The sequence below is a fragment of the Megascapheus bottae genome, chromosome 5, assembly GCF_031878675.1.
Source record: "Megascapheus bottae isolate mThoBot1 chromosome 5, mThoBot2.hap1, whole genome shotgun sequence".
NCBI lineage: Eukaryota > Metazoa > Chordata > Mammalia > Rodentia > Geomyidae > Megascapheus > Megascapheus bottae.
In genome coordinates, this window is record NC_143513.1 from 70,329,172 (window position 1) to 70,351,112 (window position 21,941).

At 43.0% G+C, this 21,941-nt stretch overlaps 1 protein-coding gene and 1 long non-coding RNA gene across 2 annotated transcripts in view; one reads left to right on the forward strand and one right to left on the reverse strand.

Annotated features, from left to right (window-relative positions):
• Positions 1-21,941, reverse strand: part of Plxna4 (plexin A4) — a 338,047-nt gene that overhangs the window by 281,341 nt on the left and 34,765 nt on the right. The window lies entirely within an intron of this gene.
• LOC150063591 (uncharacterized) lies at positions 1,587-14,213 on the forward strand. The gene is made up of 3 exons (XR_016535443.1): positions 1,587-1,755; positions 6,660-6,800; positions 13,792-14,213. It is a non-coding gene; the product is annotated as an uncharacterized LOC150063591 (long non-coding RNA).

Sequence of the window (21,941 nt, forward strand, 5' to 3'; positions counted from 1 at the left end):
ATGATACATTTGCTGGGGATATTTGGAAAAGAAGCAGGGGCAGTTTCTGCACCTCAAATAGCATCTAGAGCTAAGTGTTTACAAAACACTGGTAAAGGGGAAGCCCTGAGCTCAGATGTTCATGTAATAAATGACCTAATCAAAATCTCCAGCTCTAATTCTGTTTTCCCCTCCATTTCCCTCGTTCTTCTAGTGAACATTTTTCCAAAGTTTCCCATGTATCCACGGTCCTGTAGCCCCTACTGCCTGGGGCCCTACTGTCCAGGCAAGAACTGTCAGGTTCCTGACTCCAGAAAGTGTCCTAAAGCTAAACTAACAGTATGGCATCTTCTGATGCTTTCTGGGATTAGGACAAATGCTTTTTGGTATATATGGTGGTAGCTAGTTGTGTATACATGTGAGCACATATATGAGTGTGTATGTGTACCTGTATAGGTTTATGCCATGCCATCATAGAACATAAAATTATCTTTACAGTGGGGTCAGTCAGATACTTCAATGTCCTCTCAACTGTGAGTCAACCAAAAAAAATCATTGAGAGTCAACCTGTAGAAAAATGCCAAAGTACTCATGTTTCAAAAGGCACCCCTCGATATTGTTCCCCACTGCCCTGTGCAAATGTAGGCTGTCTGGGCTAACCCCTGGGAGGTCACACTCCTTCCCTTGCCTCTTGCCTACAGCCATCAGAATGCATCAGATGTAAAAGTAAGATTGTGAAGCACAGAATCAACTCTGGAAAACACTCTTTCCTCACACCCAGGCCCTCCTGCTTGCTGCAGTGTGTGCTGCTGTCTTCAAATCCACCAAACTGCTTAAAAGAGCCTGACAGGTAATTTATTCGGTGGCAGAGGATAGCAATTTCATTGTCCAGAGGCAAGATATCGAACTGCATCAGAAAATCTGAACACTCGTGGAACACAGGTTTAATATGATAACAATTCCAAGGGTGTGTGGTCGTAATTCTTTCTGCTCTTTCCTTTCTCTAAAGCTGCCAGCAAATGTTTTCACACTGTTTCCTGTTTTAAAGACCCTCCAATAAAGGACCATAAAAATAAATCAAATATTTCACCATGAAGGGTGATTATTGTGCACTTATTTGTTGAAGTACACAAGTGTCAGAACCTACACAAGTGTCAACAACCTAGAGGGGTTGTTGTTGTTTTTCTTTGTTTTTTTTTTTGTTTTTAACAATTGTATCTATCTCTGCAGCAACCTTGCTAGGATCTACCAGACAACACTTGCTTCAAAAGCAGAGTCAAGACTACTCTGTAATGAATTCTCTTATTCTGACAGCTGTTTTTACATCTGTTTGGTAATGCCTATTGAAAGTAGATGGGGTAGGAATTCTGTTATTATGGCTATGCATATATAAAAATGTCATATTCCTTAGTCCTAGCCTGATAAGAGTGGAGCCTTGGGTTCCTTATAGTAGTAGTCCACAAGGGATTTCTGCAGTTTCCATACTCGGCCCTCATCTGGTTTGTAGCTAGAACCTAAGCCTGACTGTCAGTTCTAGAACCCCGTTTCCCCAGCAACTGCTACTCTCTGCCACCAAGAGATTGTGATTCACCAGAATTGAAATAAAATGCAAATTTTAAAGAAGATGTATAAGCTTGCCTTTGTCACTGAACTCTCAATGAAATCCTGAACAACAAGGTCCTTGCTTTCTATTTGTTTATTGCTTCAGAAGACTGATTATCCAGGCGAGAGTTTGTCTGGCTGTGGCTACTGGGTCAGCAGTGCCTGAACTCTAAGGTGTGTACCAGAAATTCACATTGGATTGAATCCAGAATAACAACACAGTCCTCTTATTCATACATGTATGTCCTTGTTGCTTGGAAGCACAGGGCACAGCCCATGGCCCACAGATCTCAAGGTTACAGAGGCAGTGTTGCCTTTTGCTGCTATGCTCAGCTTAGCCTTTTGGGGGGACGGCAGTGAGGGGTGTAGTAATGAATGAGATTCTTTTCTTAAGCTCTGTTTTCAGAGAGCTTATTTTGTGTCTCTTTTATACTTCATATTATATTTATATAAAAATCCTGACTTGACCACATTTTTAAAACCTATTCAGTCAAATAAGTATCCTATTGCTTGGCTGGCAGTTACAGAAATCTCTCAAAGAATGATTTACCCAAAGCCAGAAAAGGTTGAATATGAGAAAAGGGTGATCCCAGAGGTAAGCTCAAGCTAAATGAGGCCAGAGGTCTATTTGGACTTCATTTTGGAAAGGCCTTCAGGGTAAGGAGCGCCAAGTATATCATGAAATGGCATGTCACCAACACTCATGGTGAAAATTGCATGTTAGAATGACATTCCTGGCTGTAGTCATCAGTCACTCAGAGTCAGAGGAGAGAGGAGGCCTCAGATGTTCTGAGTTGGGGGCCATGTGCTCTTCCTCTCTGGGAGGAGCTATAGGCCCTCTGAGGTCATCATGCTTGACTCCCTGGGTGGTTCAGAGATGAAAGAGAGAACAAATCCAGGTCTCAGGAGCAGAGAAAATGTTCCCAGCCAGGAATGTTTAAGGAGCAATACACATGCTTAATGTCAGGATCCCACATATTAGAACTCAGGGTCACCAAGATCCCAGAGGACAACTAGACTGAGCCTTCAGCTACGTAAAACATTGTCTACAAACAGAGAAACAGAAAAGAGGGGAGGGTGCCTGGAAAGATGGGAGTGGAGCAGCCCTCAGGCCATATCCATGAATTCTACCAGATAGCCTTTCCTACTTTCTTTCTTCCTAGGAATGCCTCAAGATTCCTATTTTGGGGGGGAGGGGGAGATGGGCAACTTTCCCCACCACCTACATTCTCTTTCTGGATTCCCATCTGCTGCTGCTCCAGCAGTTTTAGGTGCTGACCTTTGTTTTCCCAAATGCTACCATTCCATTGCCTTTGCATTCATTGAGTACTTAGATGTGTCCTGCCTCCCTGGCTGGTGACTGAGCACAGTTGTGGAACAATGACCAAGACAAAAGCAATCGTATGTCCCTCCAGCTCACAATGAGGTATGAAAATTGCTATTATCCATGGAGTCAAGCTGCTCTGTGCGCAATGTTCTGCCCTCTGAATTTCTTGAGTGGTTTCCCTGTGGAATCGATCCAGTTTGCCATGCTTTGATATGGCAGACAGGCAATGAGACTGGCCAAACATTTAAACCCCAATCTGTGACCCAGGCTGGCTGGTGGTTGACAAAAGAGTCAAATCTAATTGGACTTCGTGTTATGTAGCTTGCCTCTGAAGGCCACATCTGACTTTATTTGAAGGACAGCCATCATCTGGCACCTGCCATCACAGGACAGCAGCCCTCACATACAGATATCCATGTGACATTTAACACTTCTGGTATATTCTGAGGGCCTGGCTCCCAGAGAGTCTGGCAAAATGAGAAATTCTTCCCAAGAGAAAGATGTTCCTTCCTAGTGCTCTGGGTCTTTCCTTTCTTTGTGGCTGAGTTATACCAAATAGACAAGCCCATCAATAGTTTTTCTTGTACCCCATTCTATTGGGATACCCTTCCTATCCTCCAAGCTGCTCTCAAACAGTCCTGGATCCAAGTCCCGGCTCTTTAGAAAGGTTGCCATACTGTCAGAAATCCTAATCAACTGCGCCATCTTTTCAGGACCCAACTTCATCCTTGCTTTCTGTGTACATTCTCTCTTCCCTCTGCACATAAGAGAAACTGGCAGTGTTGTAACAATGATCCCTGTGCCCTCTCCTCTAAGATGTTTCTAGATTTCCAGCTGCTGATGGGCATAGCCAGCCATCTGCTTCCCTCTCTGTGGCTCAGCTGACACCTCTGGCACTGCTAGTGGTGGCCATGACCAGGTTCTGGGGTGGCTGTGGATTCAGCCTTCCTTTAGGTATGTCCCTCTTAATTAACCTTGTGTCTGTAGCCTTTCTCTATGAAGGGGAAGGGAAAATATTGTCTCTAAAGGATGAAGCAGAAGAAATTTCCTAAGACCAACATGTGGCATCTCCAGGGTTCCCCTGCATTTTCTAAATTGGTACTTCTCTCGAATGAAAATGTTTCTGGCATAGCTTCATGTTTTCTTAAAATGTGTGCTTCCATTCCAAGAAACACAATAATAGATAGATCCCATCTATGAGCAGAGGAGGGCCGTGGACTCCCCTGGTTCAGACTAAAATAGGCAGCGACGTGGCTGTGCACCTCCTCCCTGACTCACTTGGCTCAATCTAATACCCTGTACACAGACTGAGCCAGATCAAAGCTGTTTATGTGAATTTCGAAGAATGATCTTGCTCAAACTTCAGCCTTCCTAAACATTCTTTTCCAAAATCTGAAAATCCTTTATGACAAAACTCTCCTCCCTACTTATTCTTTTCCTTCAAATTTGGGGATGAAACTGAACATTCACCTTCTCACACTCTCAGCTGGGCCCTTCTGTTCAGTTGTCATCAGACATTGACTCTTTCCTAAAAAAAAGAGGCCCACACTCGGTGCCTGATGCATCCTGAACATGGATCACACCTTGGTGAATGTGCAAAAAAAAATCCTAAATTCCAGAAATCTCCGGCAGTTGGTGCTGATGGTTCCCACTTGTAATCCTTGCTACTCAAGAGACTGAAATCTGAGGCTCTAAAGCCAACAGAAGAAGACAAATCTGCAATGTTCTTACCATCAGTAAAAGGGCAGAAGTGGAGCTATGGCTCAGATACTAGAGTCTCTGGTTTGGGGGTTGCATGAAGGTGTGCCTGTCAATGAGCTGGCAACTGCAATGAAGCACATTCTCTAACTTCCCTACTCTCCAGTACTCTGCTGACCACTCTTGGCAAAGTGTGCATGCTAAACTATTTTTGTGGAAGAGCAGAAGAACCAAACAATAGTGCTTCTTCCTCCCACCAGCTGAAAACCAGCACACTGGGGTCCATTAAAAGGCATCTTCTAAAGTTGAGTTCTCATTAGCATCCTGCTCTAGCCAATCAAACCACTTCACCACATGTGCCCTCACACATATAGCTTCATATCCCCGACCTTCCACTTGCTCATTGCACATAATTTCTAAAGTTGAGGAATTTTGTCTGCCATAATTCACATCCCACATCATCTAAATGTTCTCTCAGGCCTTCTAACCCTTCTGCTCCTAGCAGTTGAGTTGGCCTCCATTCTTTGCTATACATTCCCTCAGCCCTGGTTGGGACTTCTGTGATAATACAGAAAGGATATGTCCCACAGAATACTGTTGCATACTGCCACAAAGGAAGGTAGTAAAAAAAATATGTGTAAGCCAGAAATTATTGCATTTGAACAAAGCATGCTTAAGTCTACATGATGTGTCACTCACTTCAGCATAGACAGTGGTATTTTCACACACAAAATGCTTTGAAAACAAATAAAAGGAGAAGGGAGAGAATATTTAATTTGCAAATATTTCTAGATTTAGTGACCACACAAGTTTAAATATATCTCATGGCTCCTGACAACCAGTCCTGCAAATCTATCAGCTCTTCTTGTATCTTCCCTCAGAAATTCCTGCTGTTAGTACGTGCAACACCACCTTTTAAGTTCATGTGCTGTGTTGATAAAATCAAGTCCACAGGTAGAGAACAAGAGCGCACAAATCATTCACTATAAAAGGGGCTGCTTGAGCACATATCTTGCCAGTAGGTCCAACACATCTGTGTACCATGTTAACAACACAGCAGTCCTGTGGGGGAAGGGAGGGTTAGGGGTATGGTACTCTGAGTATAGAGATCTAGATGGTCTTGGGTGGTCTTAAGACTGACACCGAAACCTTTCTGAGTTATGAAGGGCCTAATAGCACTAACCTGTCCCACTTAATTATGATTAGACACAATACATTACAGAGCATGCTCAAACCAGAGACTGTGCTTTATGCCTGTCAGGAAAGATGTAGCAGCAACCCCAAATATTCCCATAATGTGTCTCATGCCCACCTCCCTACAGCCCAGAAAGCTAGTCTCTGTTACCAAATCACTTCACATATGAGAAAATCCAGACCTCAGGCCAATAAACGTTCATCCAAAGTCACCCAGCTGGAAGAACTGAAAGGAGAATGAGAAAAGGGGAAGATCTGTGGAGCGCTTGTGGTGGGGGGCCCACAAAGCGAGTTGGACAAAGTTTTAGTTTAGGCCTGATTTCTCAGAAAAGATAGGAGATTGGTCTCTGACTTTTCCATCTCTTAGTCTTTAGACTGACACCAAGAAAAGATGAGGGAAGGAAACTAACTTTATGTACTGGACACGGAGATAGGTTTATTAAATAATAGTCATTCCCATATATCCATCATCAGCCTTCTACCCTCTACTAGCTTACTGTAGCCCCACAAAACCCCTACTCTTCTTGTCTTCCTGATGGCTCCATATATGGAGAAGGACATGAGAGATGAGCAAGATGATATAACTAGTCCAGTACCACCCAATCCATAAGCAGTAGGTTTGGAATTCCAGCCCAGCCAGCCGAGGCCTCTATGCATGCCCCTTGTAGATACAAACATATGTGAAGTCCTCAGCAAATCTACCTTGGGCTTCCATCTTCCCTTACTCTCCTCACTCACCAACATATATGATGTGCATTTTCATTAGGCTTCTTTGCCCAGTGATCTGTTGATTTCTCATATTAGAATTCCAAACAAATGCCCTTGTTTTATCCTTCTCTCCTCACTCCTTCCTTTCTAGGCAGTCAGAGAGATTCAGCATTGATTTTCCTAAACCTGCTCTACTGCCTGACTGATATTTGAATCTGATTCTCCCTTGGAGACCTCAGGATGGCTTTCTAGACTCTCATTGGAGCCCAGAATGGAACAGCATATCACATGGGTAAGCTGAGTTTGTCTTCACCACTTGCTGCCATGCTCTCAAGGACCAAGACTCAGTTATCCTTGGAATCTGTCCCCATTAGCCAGCTGATAGGCATATTCCTCATCCTTCAATGTCCTCCATGGAGATAAGTGATGGGAAAACATTGGGAAATGATTAGCCCTGGAAAGTGGGACCAGGTTCATTTCACCTGTTAAGTACTGATGTTTTTCAACCATGCCTAGGGTTGAACTGGAGTTTCTGTGGATGACAAGATTACTATCTTGCAGCAAAATGGTTTGGAAATGAAAATAGGTTTGCTGGAAAGATGAATGGAGGAGTCTTCCTTTCTTAATCTAATAAAAGGCACATCTTAGGAAGGCAAACATTTCTCCCAAGTCTATGACCTCAAGCACACATCTGCTTCTGTCTCCACTTTCAGTTTCAGAATTGCTATATTGGAGAACTAAACACAAGTTACAGCTACATTTTCCTGTTTGGATTTCCCATTCCCAGTGGATGCTACCAGGGGGTTCCAATATTGGCACTGTCTAAGGAGCTACCACTCTGACAATACTGTTTGGACCTGGGACCACCTCATTTGAGAAGAGACCCACAGTGATGAGCTGATTCCAGTGGTTGGCAGCTTAGGAGAGCTGATTGTTGAATGTTTAGATATACTGTGATCTGGTAGTTAAATCAATGGGTAGCTTGAATTCACCATGATGGAAATATTTACCTCATAGCAAGTAACATATTAAAGTAAGACTTTATTAACTTTTTTGGACAGCCAGTGAGTTTAGTAGATAGGATGCTTGGCTATGGGATCAGCTTAGGTAGAGATAGAGCCAAAGACGGGTATGTTGAAAGGATGTCAGCAGCAACCTCAAATTTAATAATCATTTATCTTACCTAGGAACAACTTCGTTCCCCTTCTTAATCCATATGGGATTTTGTTCCCTAGGAAAACATTTATTGGCTAGGTTATCAGACCTACTGCTCAAAGGAACAATGGGAATTTAAGTCCTCTAATTTCTTAGGCAACATAAGAACTAGCAAGCAAGCACTCTGGGTCAAACTCCATAGGAGAGGAAAAGTCAGAGGTAGAGTGAGCCTGGACCTTGGGGCCTCGGGCTCATCCTTTATATCCAAAGCCACATCTGCATGAGTCAAGATATCCTCACTTGGTGAGCAGCTCCAGAGGCAGCTAATTTTACTCTTAGACCCTTTGACTGAGGCCCCTATACTGGGCTCCCTCTTGGCTGCATCCCTGTAGTGCAATTTATTGGAATTACCATCAAAAAAGGAGCCAGGGCAGTGACCACTGGCTTTTCCAGCAGACCACATTTTAGTCAAACTAGAACCCATGTGTTGAACAACTTAGGAGAGATTTAGGGAAGAGAATCCAGCTGGGTACATGGTTATAGTCCTCAGAAGTTGGAGACATAATCAGTACATGGGAAAACACATAAGGTAAATATTAAGTCCCATGAAGTCTGTGTTTCCTTATGGGAAATTTGAGAAGGCTCTCTTGCAAGGTTGAGGAAAAGGGTTTTTCTTGGGTGAGGCCTCCTGTGTTTTGTTGCTAGTTGTGCTCGTTGGGCCTGGTGGGGAGTGGGAAGTGTGTGAGAAGTTAAGGAAACACCTCTGTCTGTGCGGAGTCTGTCTATGAGGAGGGAGAGGCAAGAGTAGAGTCTCTAAGCGGAGGGTGCAGCAGCAAGCCCACTGCAAGAGAGAATAACTCAGGCTCCTATATGACCTCCATGGCTCAGGATTGACTGCAAGGATGGGCTATGAACATTTCTTGGTAGGAAAGATCTTCCAGATAGCAGTCAATAATCCTTTTCTTTCTTAAATCTCTAAAACCACTGCTTCTGGGTTCTGAGAGCTTAAACCAGCAAAGATCTGGAAGATTGCAGTTTGAGGCCAACCCAAACCAGAAGTTCATAAGGCCCCATCTCAACAGAAAAGGCTGGCTGTGGTGGTGTGCATCTGTTACCCCAGCTACATGGAAAGCATAAATTGAAGGTGACGGTCTAGGCTGGCCCAGGCATAAAAAGAGGCTCTTTGAAAAAAATGACCAGAGAAAAATTAGAGCTGCAGGTATGACTCAAATGGTATAGTACCTACCTAAGTCAATATGAAGCCCCAGTTCAAACCCCAGTATTACCAAAGTAAAAGAAAATATGAAAAAGAACCACTGCTTTCAAGTTTCATCCAAACACTTTTCCCCAAAGGAGACCCAAAGTATCAAACACCAAAACACTATATCCCACTTCCTGTCCTTGACCTTCTCCAATAGTCCCCTCCCATTCCAGAGAGAGAGAGACGTTGGAAGGACACTCCAGAGAGTCTTGGCCTTTTTCCTTGGTTTTATTTTTGTCTCAAATCTGGCTTAGCCATGGGAGTCATAGTGAAGGCAAGCAGATATGTTTCCAACCCTGCTTTGACTGGGGGGATGTTTCCAAAAGAACTTAAAGCATTTATCTGTCATCTTCCCCAGCAAGGCATCTTGGCACTAAGCACTTAAGAGAAAGAGGAATCAGAACCAGCATGGAGAGATGACAGAGGCAGAAATAAAAGGCCTGGTTTCTACCTCCCACATTTACATCCCACCCACCGGGGCACTTTTCAGAGTCACTTCAGGCCTGCTCAACCTAGGAAGCTTGCAGAATGCCCAGCTCTACCATGTACTTATTAACATAGCTCCAAAGGCAAGGAACAAAGGCAGCAAAGTGGGCTAGCACAGGAAAAGCAATGGTGGCCAAGAAGAGTTGTAGACTCCAAAAGTATATGGCAAAGAGTGAGTCTCTGGTATCAGATTCCTCTGGCTTACACTCTGTGAAAGATGGTATGCAAGATGGGAGGGCCAAGGTCCCAGATCCTCATGATGGGAAAATAAGCAATGGAAGTCAATGTCAGCATCTTGTTCACCAGCAACCCTATTCCAACCCAAGCTCTCCAGGCTCAGAAGGGTAAGAGAATGGGAGGATACGTGCATCAATGCAAGGGGTCAGAGAAACAAGTACCAGCTGCAGGATAGTTCCTAAGATGGTCGGAAATGAAGGTCCTAATTACATTCCCCTATTGGTGATGACCTGGGGTCACCACACACCAGCAATTATTTACTCTGGCAAAGCAATTAGGGAATTGGGACCAGGGAATTGATATGTGTTGGGGAAGAGGCATATGTGGGTTCTGAAGATGAGGATGGTGGTGGGAAAGATTCTCCTTTTGCATCTGTCTCCTCTCAATTAGGGTCATCACAAACATCCATCAGTCAGAGAGCTGGGCACTGCTTTCTATCTTTCCATCATGGAAAGTCTGGAAACCTCAAAATGGCACTAGAAAAAAAAGAAAGTGGAAAGAGAGATTGGGGACTAAAGAAACAATTGCTCAGCAACAGATGGAAAAAACAACTATGTAAAGGGTAAAAATGGTGAAGTTTCAGCCCACTGGCTTTACCCCCAGGAATGAAAGTAGAGTAATAAGTTCAGAATGAGACAGCAGCAATGACCAGAGTCTAGAGAGGTGGCACAAACCCTAAGCAAAGACAGAGATGGTAGGCAAGGGACTATGGGCATAGCCCCTGAGCTGGGAGCATCCCAAAGGAACTTGCTAGGAAAGCCAACATCCAGCTCTACTCTAACTCTGCTGACTCAGAGACTCTGGGATTGAAGTAGGTAAAAGGTCCTGGGTAATTACAATTCATATTCAAGTCTGAGGCGCAACCTATAGGAAAGAGACTTCCAGAATTCCATCCCATCCTCTGCCCACTATGAGTGTCAAGTGCTAACACCTGTGATCATTCTCATTCTTATGCAGTGATGTTGTCTTTGATGCGCCATTAAGCAGAAATGACATCTGAACGTGATTTACTTTGAAACAGGCTCCCAGTACTGAACAGGCCCTTAATTCCCTGGCATGGCAGATGCTGGCTGGGTGCTTATCACCTCATACCTCTGTCCACAGGAATGACAGAGCATGGATAGCATAGGTGAAGTCCAAGAAGAAAATGAATTTTCTGTACCAACTGTGTGCCAGGAACTGTCCTAATCTACTTTATGTATAGTAATCTCAATCAGTTTTCATAATGATGACCCAATGTATAAACTCAATTGCAAGAAAACATGTCTGGGGCTAGGGGTATGGCTTGGTGGTAGAGCAGTTACCTACCATATGAAGACCCTGGATTTAATTAAAGGAAGGAGGGAAGGAGAAAGAAAGAGAGGGTGGAAGGGAGGGAGGGAGGAAGGGAGGAAGGAAAGGAGGGAAAGAGAGAGAGAGGGAGAGAAGAAAGGAAGAAATAGAGTCACAGATAGGGAAGGGGAGGAGAAGGGGAGGCATTTTAAGAGGTGAAGTGAATTTGATCAATGCTACACAATGACTAAGTCCCACCCCAAAGTTCTTGTTCTTGCCATGATGTTGCATTGCCTTATCCTTCTTCTATGTTAAAACACTAACAAAGCTGCCTCATTACATTAAGATATGGGGAGAAAAATATCTAGGGTTCTGTGGGGGCCATTTTCTTGTTCTACCAGAAGCCAGTTTAGAAATAGCTGAGAAAAAGGAGGTAAAGAGGATATCTAGAAATGAACTGGTTATGGGCTAAAGTGAGAGCTCTTGCTCTCATTCATGTGTGGAAGTTCTACTCCAGGACTCAGGACTGACTATACTTGGAGATGGTCTTTACAGAGATAATTAAGTTAAAATGACATAATTTGGGTAGAACCTAACCTTAGAATATGAATGTCCTAATCAGAAGAAGAGAGAAAAGGCCACATGAAGACACAGAAAAGGCTGTTATCTCTAAGTCAAAGAGAGGCTTAGGAGACACAGCCCTGCTCACACCTAGACTGTGGACTCCCAACCTCCACAACTGCCAGCCAATGAATGTCTGTGATTTTAGACACCCGGCCAGTGGTTCCATTGGGCTCTCCACTGCCCATAGACTCTAAAGTGCCCACTGGCTAACAGCACAAGCTCAGAGCACCCTTGCTCTGTCTGGACCAGAGTGGCCAGACTTCAGCAGGGATAGGTATTGTTGAGAGGAAGGGTGAGCTGTCTTCCTGGGACTACCTGCATCTGTCTGCTCACACAAGTCAGGTACCCGGGGCCACCATGGAACCGTTCCACTGTCTGCCTCTTTCCTGGCAGGTGTCTGATGAGAGCCTCAAGCCTACAGAAAAAGAACTACAGAGCGGAAACAAACACCTCTTTACAGGGAACAGGTTTACCTTCAAGGGCTGTAGGGGTATTTGGATTTCAGGGTGGTACAGGGAGACAGGTGGCAGCTGTGTGCAAAGCAGAAAATGAAGAAAAGGGAGGAAGGGCCAGTCCTGTATCTGTGCAAGTCTCTGTTCATCTCTCTCTGACTGTCTCTCTCTTCTCTCTCTTTCACACACACACACACACACACACACACAGAAGCATGTGTCACCATGCTGGGTAACACACACAAGCACATGCCTGAGTGTGTGGTAAGGACCCCAGAGTACATTTGTTGAGTTTTCCTTAGAGAATCCCCACTTTGAATTCTCCCTCACACTCTCCCTTTCAGAGCATCAAACATGCAGCTGTGGAAGGAGTTAGACAACCAGAGAAGACTGCCAAGCTTGTTCATGAGGTCTAGAGAAGAGCGGGTGGGATCTCATCTAGACAGCCCCCAGGCAGCTTGCGAGTGTGCAGAGCCTTCCAGGGCCTCAGCAACCCTGTCTAGACATGCCTATCCACCTGTGCCTCCCAGAAGACCAGGGGAGGGGAAGAAAGGCGAAAATTGAGCTTGCCTCTTCTCTCCTGTCAGGGTTGTCAGGAGGTCAGAGGGAGACAAACCTGTTTGAATTTCGATGTTGTAGCTGTGTTTGGGGGTTCTGATTTGCCTCTTCACTCTTCTCTTTGAGGTGTCTCTGAGCCCCAACTCAACCAGTTTCCTCTGAAGAGGCTAGTAGAGGCACAGAACTAACCCAAAAAGACCAGAGGGGCTAATCAACTGGGTCTGGACAGTGATGAGATTAAAGTCAGTGACAAATTTTATTACAGAGCTGTAACTGTGCCCAGATAAGTGTGTGACGAGAAGATAACTGAGCTGTGAGCTAGCAAGCCACTGGGGACCTCATAACAGACTAAGCCCCATGATGGGCCAAGAAGAAAAAAGGGGAGGGGAAGAGGGCTGAGGAGGAGTTGATGAATCAATCAATCAGAGGCTGGGGGCAGCAGGACCCTCAGCCTCTGCCCAAGGGTCTCCACTGCTCAGCACCTCTGGGAGGCCTTGCATGATACTCATTCATATCCCTGAAGAGATGGGAAAAAAGTTATCTATTTAACTGTAGCTCCCAGGTACCATTTTAATCTTGTAAAATCTCATCAGCCTTTCAAAATTTCGAAACTATTCGGCCTGTGTTGGATTCTGCTTTCCACATCACATAAACGTAGGAATTTAAAGCTTTTTCTAGCTGGGTACCAATGGTCCATGCTTGTAATTCTAGCTACCTAGGACGTTGAGATGTGAGCATCATGGTCGGCCTAGGCAGGAAAATCTGTGAGACTTTTACCTCCAAGTAAGCAGCAAAAGATGGGAATAGAGCTGTGTTCCAAGTGATAGAGCACCAGCCGGGAGCTAAAAGGCTAAGGAATAGTACCCGTGCTCTGAGTTCAAGCCTCAGTAGACAATCAATCAATCAATCAATGCTTTTCTGCTATACTTAAGTGGGTCCCTTGTTTATTTTAATTTTAAATGTATAAAATAGCTGCAAACTCTTGAGTTTGGCCTACAACTTGCATGTAAAATTCCTCATGTTAATATCTTACAAACCATGGAACAATTATTAAATCAAATTAGCATGGTACTGTTAACTAAACCTTCAATGTTCACTTGGATTTTGTCCGTGTCCCATTAATGCCCTCTTTCAGTTCCAGGAACCAATCAGAGACCATCACATTTCACAGAGTGTGATTTATCTCTTGATATCTTTCTTCCTATTCACTTAAAAGTGTTTGCTAATTACACTTTCAGGCATCCATACTTTAAATCTAAAGCACTTCCCTAGTCCTATCTGTCAACCTCCTCTCCTGATGTGATGAGAGCACCTGTGAGCAACAGAACAAATGATGTGTGATAGAGTATAGCGGTGTTTCGTGATGGCAGATTCTGCAGATACGATGGTGAATATCAAGGTAAGGTGGCACCCCTCCTGTAGTGCCTGAAAATGGTCCAAAGATAACTAAATCCTAATCCCTGGAACCTTGCATAGCCAAAGAGACTTTGCAGTATAATTAATTAAGTAGAGATTATGATGGATTATCTGCCCAGGTCCTAAATGCGATCACAGGTATTCTAAGAAGTGGACAGGAGAGGAAAGTCTTACCACACAGAGAAGGCAATGTGCACACAGCTTAGAGACACATTTAAAGATACTGTCCAACTGGCCTTGAAGAGGGAGGAAGGATTGTGAGCTAAATTATGCGGTTCTAGAAACTGCAAAAGGCTAAGGAAGTGGATTTTACTCTAGACCCTCTGGAAGGAGTATGGTCTTGGTTTCTGCCAAGTAAAACTCATTTTGGACTGCTGACTTCTAGAGCTAGAAGAAAATAAATTTGTGTTGATTGAAGCCACCAATCACTGTGGTGATTTGTTACAGAAGTACTAGAAACTAATACATCCTGTAAGGTAGATAGTAAATGCTCAAAAACTAGTATGCCAGGTCCATCTCTCTCCACAACTCACTGTACCATGGGATCTAAAAATGAAGGCTACTCTCAGGTCCTTTTCAGCGTTGCCAAATGAGAGCAACATTTGATTGATCTAATTCATATTTGGAAGTATCTATGAAAGCTAAATGTACTTCATGACCCAGCAATTTCACTCTTAGATGTCATTTCCCATAGAAATGTGATTATTTGTGGACACCAGAACACTTGCCCACAGGTGTCAAGAGTGTTAATGTTCATAGAAGGCAAACACTGAGAATCATTCAAATACTCATCAAAGAGCTGGGATGTAGCTCAGTGGCAAAGTAGATATTTAATAAGTGCAATTGCCTGTGTTTGATTCCCAGTGTTAAAAGAAAAAAAAACAAAAAAACCCCAATGGATTCAAATGCTTATCAATTAACAAAATGTAAAATGCTAATTTGGGTCTCGACTCACATGTGGTGACACAGATCACACTCACACACCTAAAGCAGAGAAAGAGAGAGGAGACACTGAAAGCCATTTTCCACATGATGCTTTGTGGGTCGACTCCAAAGCCAATGAAGCCAGTCTGTGTAGTGAGAAAATGACAGAATAATAGCTGCCCCTAGGAGAGTGGGACCTGGATTTTAGGAAGTGCAAGGGAGGATTTGAAGGAACCTGGGATTCTGGTCACAGCTTACATCATGGAGGAATTATGAGAAATGTCAGAAAAAGGAGTACACTCAGAGCACACCACTTTCCTATATGAGCACACTGATGTAGTAAAAAGATGCTCAAGAAACTCAAGTTTGGAACTGGCCCTTTTGCAAGGCCGTCTACTCCAAAAGCTGTGTGCAATGGAGAACTGGGCTAACCACCTCACAGGACAAGCATAGCAAACAAGGCCTGCCTATTACCATAATTACATCTCCGGGAACGTGCAAAGCTCTCATTTTCCCTTCATGTCTATAATGTTGTGGGGACATGGGATGCAATTACAGCCCTGAAATATGCAGCTCTGGAAGCATAAACACATACATCTACACACGCCGAGGTGAAGCACGTACATTACACGGCATGAACCAAACCAGAGAGTAAGCATAGCGTCCACACAGCCCCTACCACCCAGCCTGGAGCCTCCCTGACCCTTACGGTGAACATCACATCTGAACAAAATCTTGGACAATTTCTGGGAAGAAATTCCTCTAAAGAGACAGTTTTCTGGGATCAATCTTTTAATTAAAAACTTGTGGGGAAAAGCACAAGGTGAAGACTTTTGTTTCTAATGGGGTCCAAAGCCCTCCCTACTCCCCTCTTTCTTTTTTATTATAACTTTAACCTCCTTGGCCATAATCCATCATTCAAGGAAGCTGGAAGCAAATTGCATGGCAGCAAATGTGACATGGAACAATTCTATTTCCTTGGTAAGACAGGCAGGAATGCCAGAGAAAGAGCAGTGAGCAATAAGCAGGCCAGAGCTGATTTGATTTTGTAGATTCTTTCAAAATGTGCAGCACACTGAGGTGTGAGGGATGTCCCAGGCAGAAGATGAAGAGGGCCCATTCCTGAGGTTCTGAGTGTAGCTTATTCCCCTAGGGTGTCTTCAATTCTGATTCCCCCTCTCCCAAACACTCTTGCTATTGGGCAGACAACATGTCAGCAAGTCTGGACTAATTTCAACCCCAGCCCAAATAAGCACAGACCAGAAGACAAATCTGCAGGGGATGGGAGGGCAAGGAGCCTCATCTGAAGCAGAGAGGTTCCTCTGCAGTTACTGAAAGTAAACTTAGAAAACCAAGTCGAAATAATTCTTAAATAATCTGCTGACATGGTGGTGTATTCTACCTTTGAGACATTCAGATAATTGGGGTTCACTAAATCACCGAACTATCTAATTTCCAAATTCACGCCTGCATGGAAAGGAAAGTGCCTCTACACCTGCTCCTCTGTTTCTCCTCTCCCTCCTACAATCAAATTAGACATCGATCCACAATCCATCCACCTCTCTGGCTGTAATAATGTACGTCAGTGGATTATGAGCACTGTGTGTCTCATGTTCAGTTATGTTCTGTACACACACACACATTCCCATCTCCTGCTTCTCAAAGTCCACATGCAAGAATTCTGCAAACAGCGGCCAAAAGCAAGGATACCTATGCTATGTACAAGTCAGGTACATCATGAAGAATTCAAATCATAAATTGTCCAGATATTTTCAAACAAAAATAATTGCATGATAAAAGATTAGCTGTGTGTCTTTCTTCTCTGCTAAGACTCCATCAAGCCTGCCTCTCTAGTGGAATGACCGAGTCACAGACATCTCAAAGTTTCAGATGTCAAAGGACCCAGCGGAGTGGCGTTCACCAGGTGGGAACAAGGAAACAGTGGAAGTGGATGCCAGCTGAGGCAGGGGGCTGAGGCTGTCAATGCAGGAAAGTAGTACTTCAAATTTACCTGTGTGTGCATGCACACGTGTATGCATCCAGGCTCTTTGTGCCTCAAGTTCTCTACTTTTTCCCTACCTAAAACCCCATCTCTGCCAATTTCATGTGCTACTCACTGTAAAAATGAATTTAGTTTATGTAGTAAAAGAGAAAAGCAAAGGATAGGTGGGCAGGAGAAAATCTGGAATTTAAACATTTCAGAAAAGAGTTTTCCACATTCTCTTGCAAGCTCGTCATCTCTCTTTGTAATAATGCTGACCAAACAGACAAAAGCCACCAGAGAAGCAAAAATACATAATAGGCTCCAAAAATAATAAAGATGAAGACGATTGCAAGAAATGTCTTGGATTTATTAAAGGAAAAAGTGTGGGGGAAATTTTTGGCTTTATATTTTGATAAGATTCAATGGCAGTTCTGTTTGGCAAAAAAAAAATCAAAGTAAATAGTATCTAGTTCAGAGGTTAACAAACCTTCCCATTAAAAAGCTATGGAGTTAATATTATCAGCTTTAAGGTCACACGGTCTCTTTCACAAGAAGCAATATGTAAACAACATGCAGATGATATGTAAATGTGAGCAGGAGCAGATCTGGCCTTCAGCTGTAATGGTCTGGGGAGAGGAGGAGGAGATGGGGCTGCAAACAGGTAAGGTAGTATGAATGGCTGAAGTTACCACCTCTCTGAAAGTACCAAGTAGCAGAAAGCATGCAACAACAAAATGTAAATAAATAAAAACACATTTGGAAAATTCCATAGAAATCAGATGATAGTGGGGAAAACTCAGATGAGACATGGATGACAAATCCAGGAGACATTATGTATGCCCACAGAACCGATTACAGAACAGAAACACTAATGTAATAAAGTGGTAATAAAGACCTTCCTGCATGGAAAACTTGAGATTGCAGAGTGAAAGCAGATTCTTGAATTCATGCCAATGAAATTAAGTCAGCTCACATACAAATTCTGACATCCAGAGAAGGTTCCATCAGACTGAGAAAAGGCCAAAATCACCTACAGAGCATCAAAGCCCAACCAGCCTCAGGCTCTTTCCTACAGTCACTGTTCAGAAACAATGAGGTAATTTCCACAACCTTGAGAGAAGAAAAATGGTCAGGCAAGTTTTTACTTGCACAAAAGGTCAAAGGAATGACACTCTTAGACATCCAAGGGCTTTCAAATTATATCATCAGTGTTCTCTTCATGAGAAAACAAATGTCTTGATGGCAACAATGAATTCCTGAGAGACACGATGATATGAAGACTCTACAGGTAGCGAGTGAGCAAGAACCTGACAGAGTTGTCTAAACACCTACATAATTTTGATTACTAAACAGTAGAAATGTCAGAAACAATGTTTGAGATGGATGAATGAATATTGAAATTATCATAATGCAAAACTATTGCAAAGGGTTTTAAAGCCTAAATCATATTAATAACAATTAGGTAGCAGAGTGAGCAAAGGGAAATACAATCTATAGTGTTTAATTCTTACAAAATATAGGTTTAAATATGCTCTCAAAATCTGAAGGGTAACTACTATTAAGTTAAAATGAAATAAAATGAATGCTTTTCAAGTCATCACAGAGATGAAAACACACAAAACTATAATCAATCCATCTAACTGAAATTAACAGAAATTAGAAGTAAATAGGAGATAAATACACCAGAAAGAAAATTAAAAGAAAGGCTCAGATGAACACACAGCAGACTATCAGGCTGCCATTAAAAAGCATAAGATAGAAGGGTATTTGGTCACATCAGAAAATGTTCAGAATGAAAGGAAGAGAGACAAAATAATGCATTCATATATGTGAGAACTCAATTTGGATATAATTTAAAGCAAACATTTATAAGGAAAAGATACAGAAATACCTTCAAATATCAATAATGATTTTTGAAGATGGTAGAATTTCAAGTAATTTTCCCTTATTTATTCTTTGTCTATTTTCCACAAACAGTATACATGGTTGTGATCATTTTTAAAGCAATCAGCATTAAAAAAAATTTAGGGTAGTGTACAATCAAGCTGATTATTCTGCCATGGTCATGAAAAGAAATGGGCTGATATTTGCCACAGGTTAGATTCAGGAAGCCAGCTGATTAAAATCTGGATGTTCTATCTTTTGCTGTGTCCAGCAAACTCTTAAGCCTGTCACTCAGACAGAAAAAAAAATAAAACACCAGGAAATGTATAATTTCCATATTAGTTGCTATGTGCTCTGTGCACTGAGCTTTATCTACAAAACAACCAGGAGATATAGACACTATAGTGCCATTTTACAGATGAGGAAACTGAGAACAGAGAAGACAAGAAACTTGCTTGAGATCACTTTCTTGGAATTTGTCTCCATGTGGCCAGTGGTCAACACATTTCTGGCCTCTATTCTTCCTTCTGGAAGTTAGGCCAAACATTTCTGAACCTCGTTGCAGTTATTTCTTTTCACATAATCTTCCTTTGCTGCAGCTTAGGGAATCACGACTGTGAAGGTTGCTATCTCATATATTCAGCTGGACCATAAATACAAAAGCCCCACATTCTCACAATGAGACAGTATTCAAGCTATACAAGCCACAAGCAAACATGCCACCCCTGTCCCTTCTGGTCTAGTTTCAATGGATAAAACGGAGCTAAAGCCATGACAATTCCACCCACCCCTACTTCCTTCACCTTAACACGAAGTGGAGCCCCAGAAATCTGTCCAACTATATTGGACAGAGTCTAAATACTTCTCAAAGGCCCAGCTCCAGCAAAAGAAATCTGTACTGTCTGTCAGCAAAAATGAATAAAATCCCGATCTTTGCTAAAAGGCAGGGGAGGGGGCTGGGAGCTTACCTCTGAATTGCAATGTTACTAGGACACAGTTTGCTGTAATAATACCAATTAACATTTCTCCCACTTAATAGTTTCTAGTACAGGATAAAAATAGCAATACACGTGGCACTGAGATGCAAAAAATAACAATGGAAATGTGCTCTGCAAGAGCCCTGTTCCTGTCTTACCTGAAGAAGATGGTAAGGAGGAAGATCATGGAAGGTATAGAAGGGGATTGCAGAGAGCCTTCTAGAAAGTAAGGACCTCTTGTCATGCTCCTTTTATAATCTCAAGTAACCAGAGATGTTGAGAAGAGGACAGCCAAGACACAATGAAATGACATCAGGCTTGGAGTGCCAAGGTTTGATTTTCGGTTCCTACATTTAAGCAAGTTCTGTGATCTGCTTACATCATTAACCTCCATAAGTTGCACTCGGTACCTGCAAGGTGAGACTCAGAGCAGCTGATCTCAGGCAGGTATGCTATTTTAATTCCAGAACATCGAAAAGGTCTTTGTAAACTGTGTTTAAATGTACCAGGAGGATCTTAGGTATCTGGTGACAGAAGTGATATGAGTGACATTTGCCAACACAAACTATATGATCACATAAGTGAATGATATCATAACTTAGTCCCCACCCATAACAAGATGAGTGGCATTCCAGTGGCACAAGTATCCCAGTTTAAGGTCAGCACGCTCTCTGTTCCCAACGCTGATACATGTATGTTCAAAGATATTTCAAGGACAAAAGTTGCCATCCAGAAGCTTGTTTTCACCATAGTTCTGAGACTCAGCTAGGAGTCTCACGCTCATGAATTTCCTGAACACTGGCTTGACTTCAACAGCCATTAATGAGAAGTGAGCTAGACCCAAGGAGTCCAGGACCCACAGCCCATGAGTATCTAATGTGAAAACTGGAAAGTCCTTCCTTTATCCAGCCCCTCACACATACATATTTTCCATTGCTAGCTCTAGCCCTGATGAGACAGCACCACAGACCTTCTACAATTTGTGATGTGGTCAGGACCACCCACATGGAGGAGGGGCTTCTAGTTGTGCTACACAAGGGTCTTTAGTTTCCTGAAGGATTCCCTTAGTTCCTTGGGAAAACATGGAACCACTCACTACTGCCCTCCCTGTCTCCTCAACCTGAAAGGGATCTTTATCAGTTCAATGTCTGTCTTTCAGGTAAGGTTTTACATGAAGAAAAGAGCTTCTCTCTTGAAAGCCTTACAATGTTTGTTCTTGGGGATTGTGAGAGTCCTAACTAAGGTTTAGAGAAAAAGGACCTGTTCTTTGGTTTGGGGAAAAATCATCCAAAGGCCTCTTCACCCACCCAAATAATGACTTTGTTGACTTAATGGGAAAATAGTATCCAATACCATCCAGAACTGCTCTAGATAGATCCCATTATGCCTGAGTACAACTTCCCTGATTTACCAGAATGCCCTCCTACTTCTCTGTCATGCACAGTGCTCCGGAATCACGGGGACCAGGACGGTCAGCTCAGGCCATGAGACTCCAAATGAGCAAAGTGATATCCTGAAGTTGGAAGGGGATGCAGACAGAAGAGTAGCAGAAAGCCCCAAGGAGAAAATTCCACTCTTCTGCTGCATGCATTTTCTCTATTTTTTCTCTTCTGCTTCCTTCTCATCTCTGCATTTTTTCTCCTGTCTGAATGTCTTATACATTTTCTAGTTTTCCTTCTGTGCTTCTTTAGTCAGTCTGCTGAGCCATTAATCAAGAATCCTACATAATATATGACCGAGGACACAATCGCCTGTCTACAGGTGACTGGGCTGTCTGGATTAACAGGACACCCCCATTGAGGAAAATCACCTGTTCAGGATGCGTTTTTTAACTTATTAGAAGAAACACAATCTATCCTCATCTCTTAGCTGATCTCATAATCTTTAGCAGCTCCCTGAGCAGCTCGGTCTTTCACACAAAGAAAAGCTACAAGACAGGCTGAGAAGTTATAGGAGGGAAAAAGCTGAGGTGCTCCTGGCTCATTGGGTAAAGACAGGTCCAGTCCAGCTCACTCCCCTGACGTCATCCCACAGACTGGCTGTGCTTGATCCTGGGACAAACAAGGGGAGCTAGCAGTTGTCCATTAATAGGAGGGAATGAGTTTGCATTATTGTCCCAAAACACAATCAATCACACTCTGTCGTAAACAAGGCTGCCACTTACCCAAGAGCTTAAGACTCTGCCTGAGTCCAAGGCCAGAAT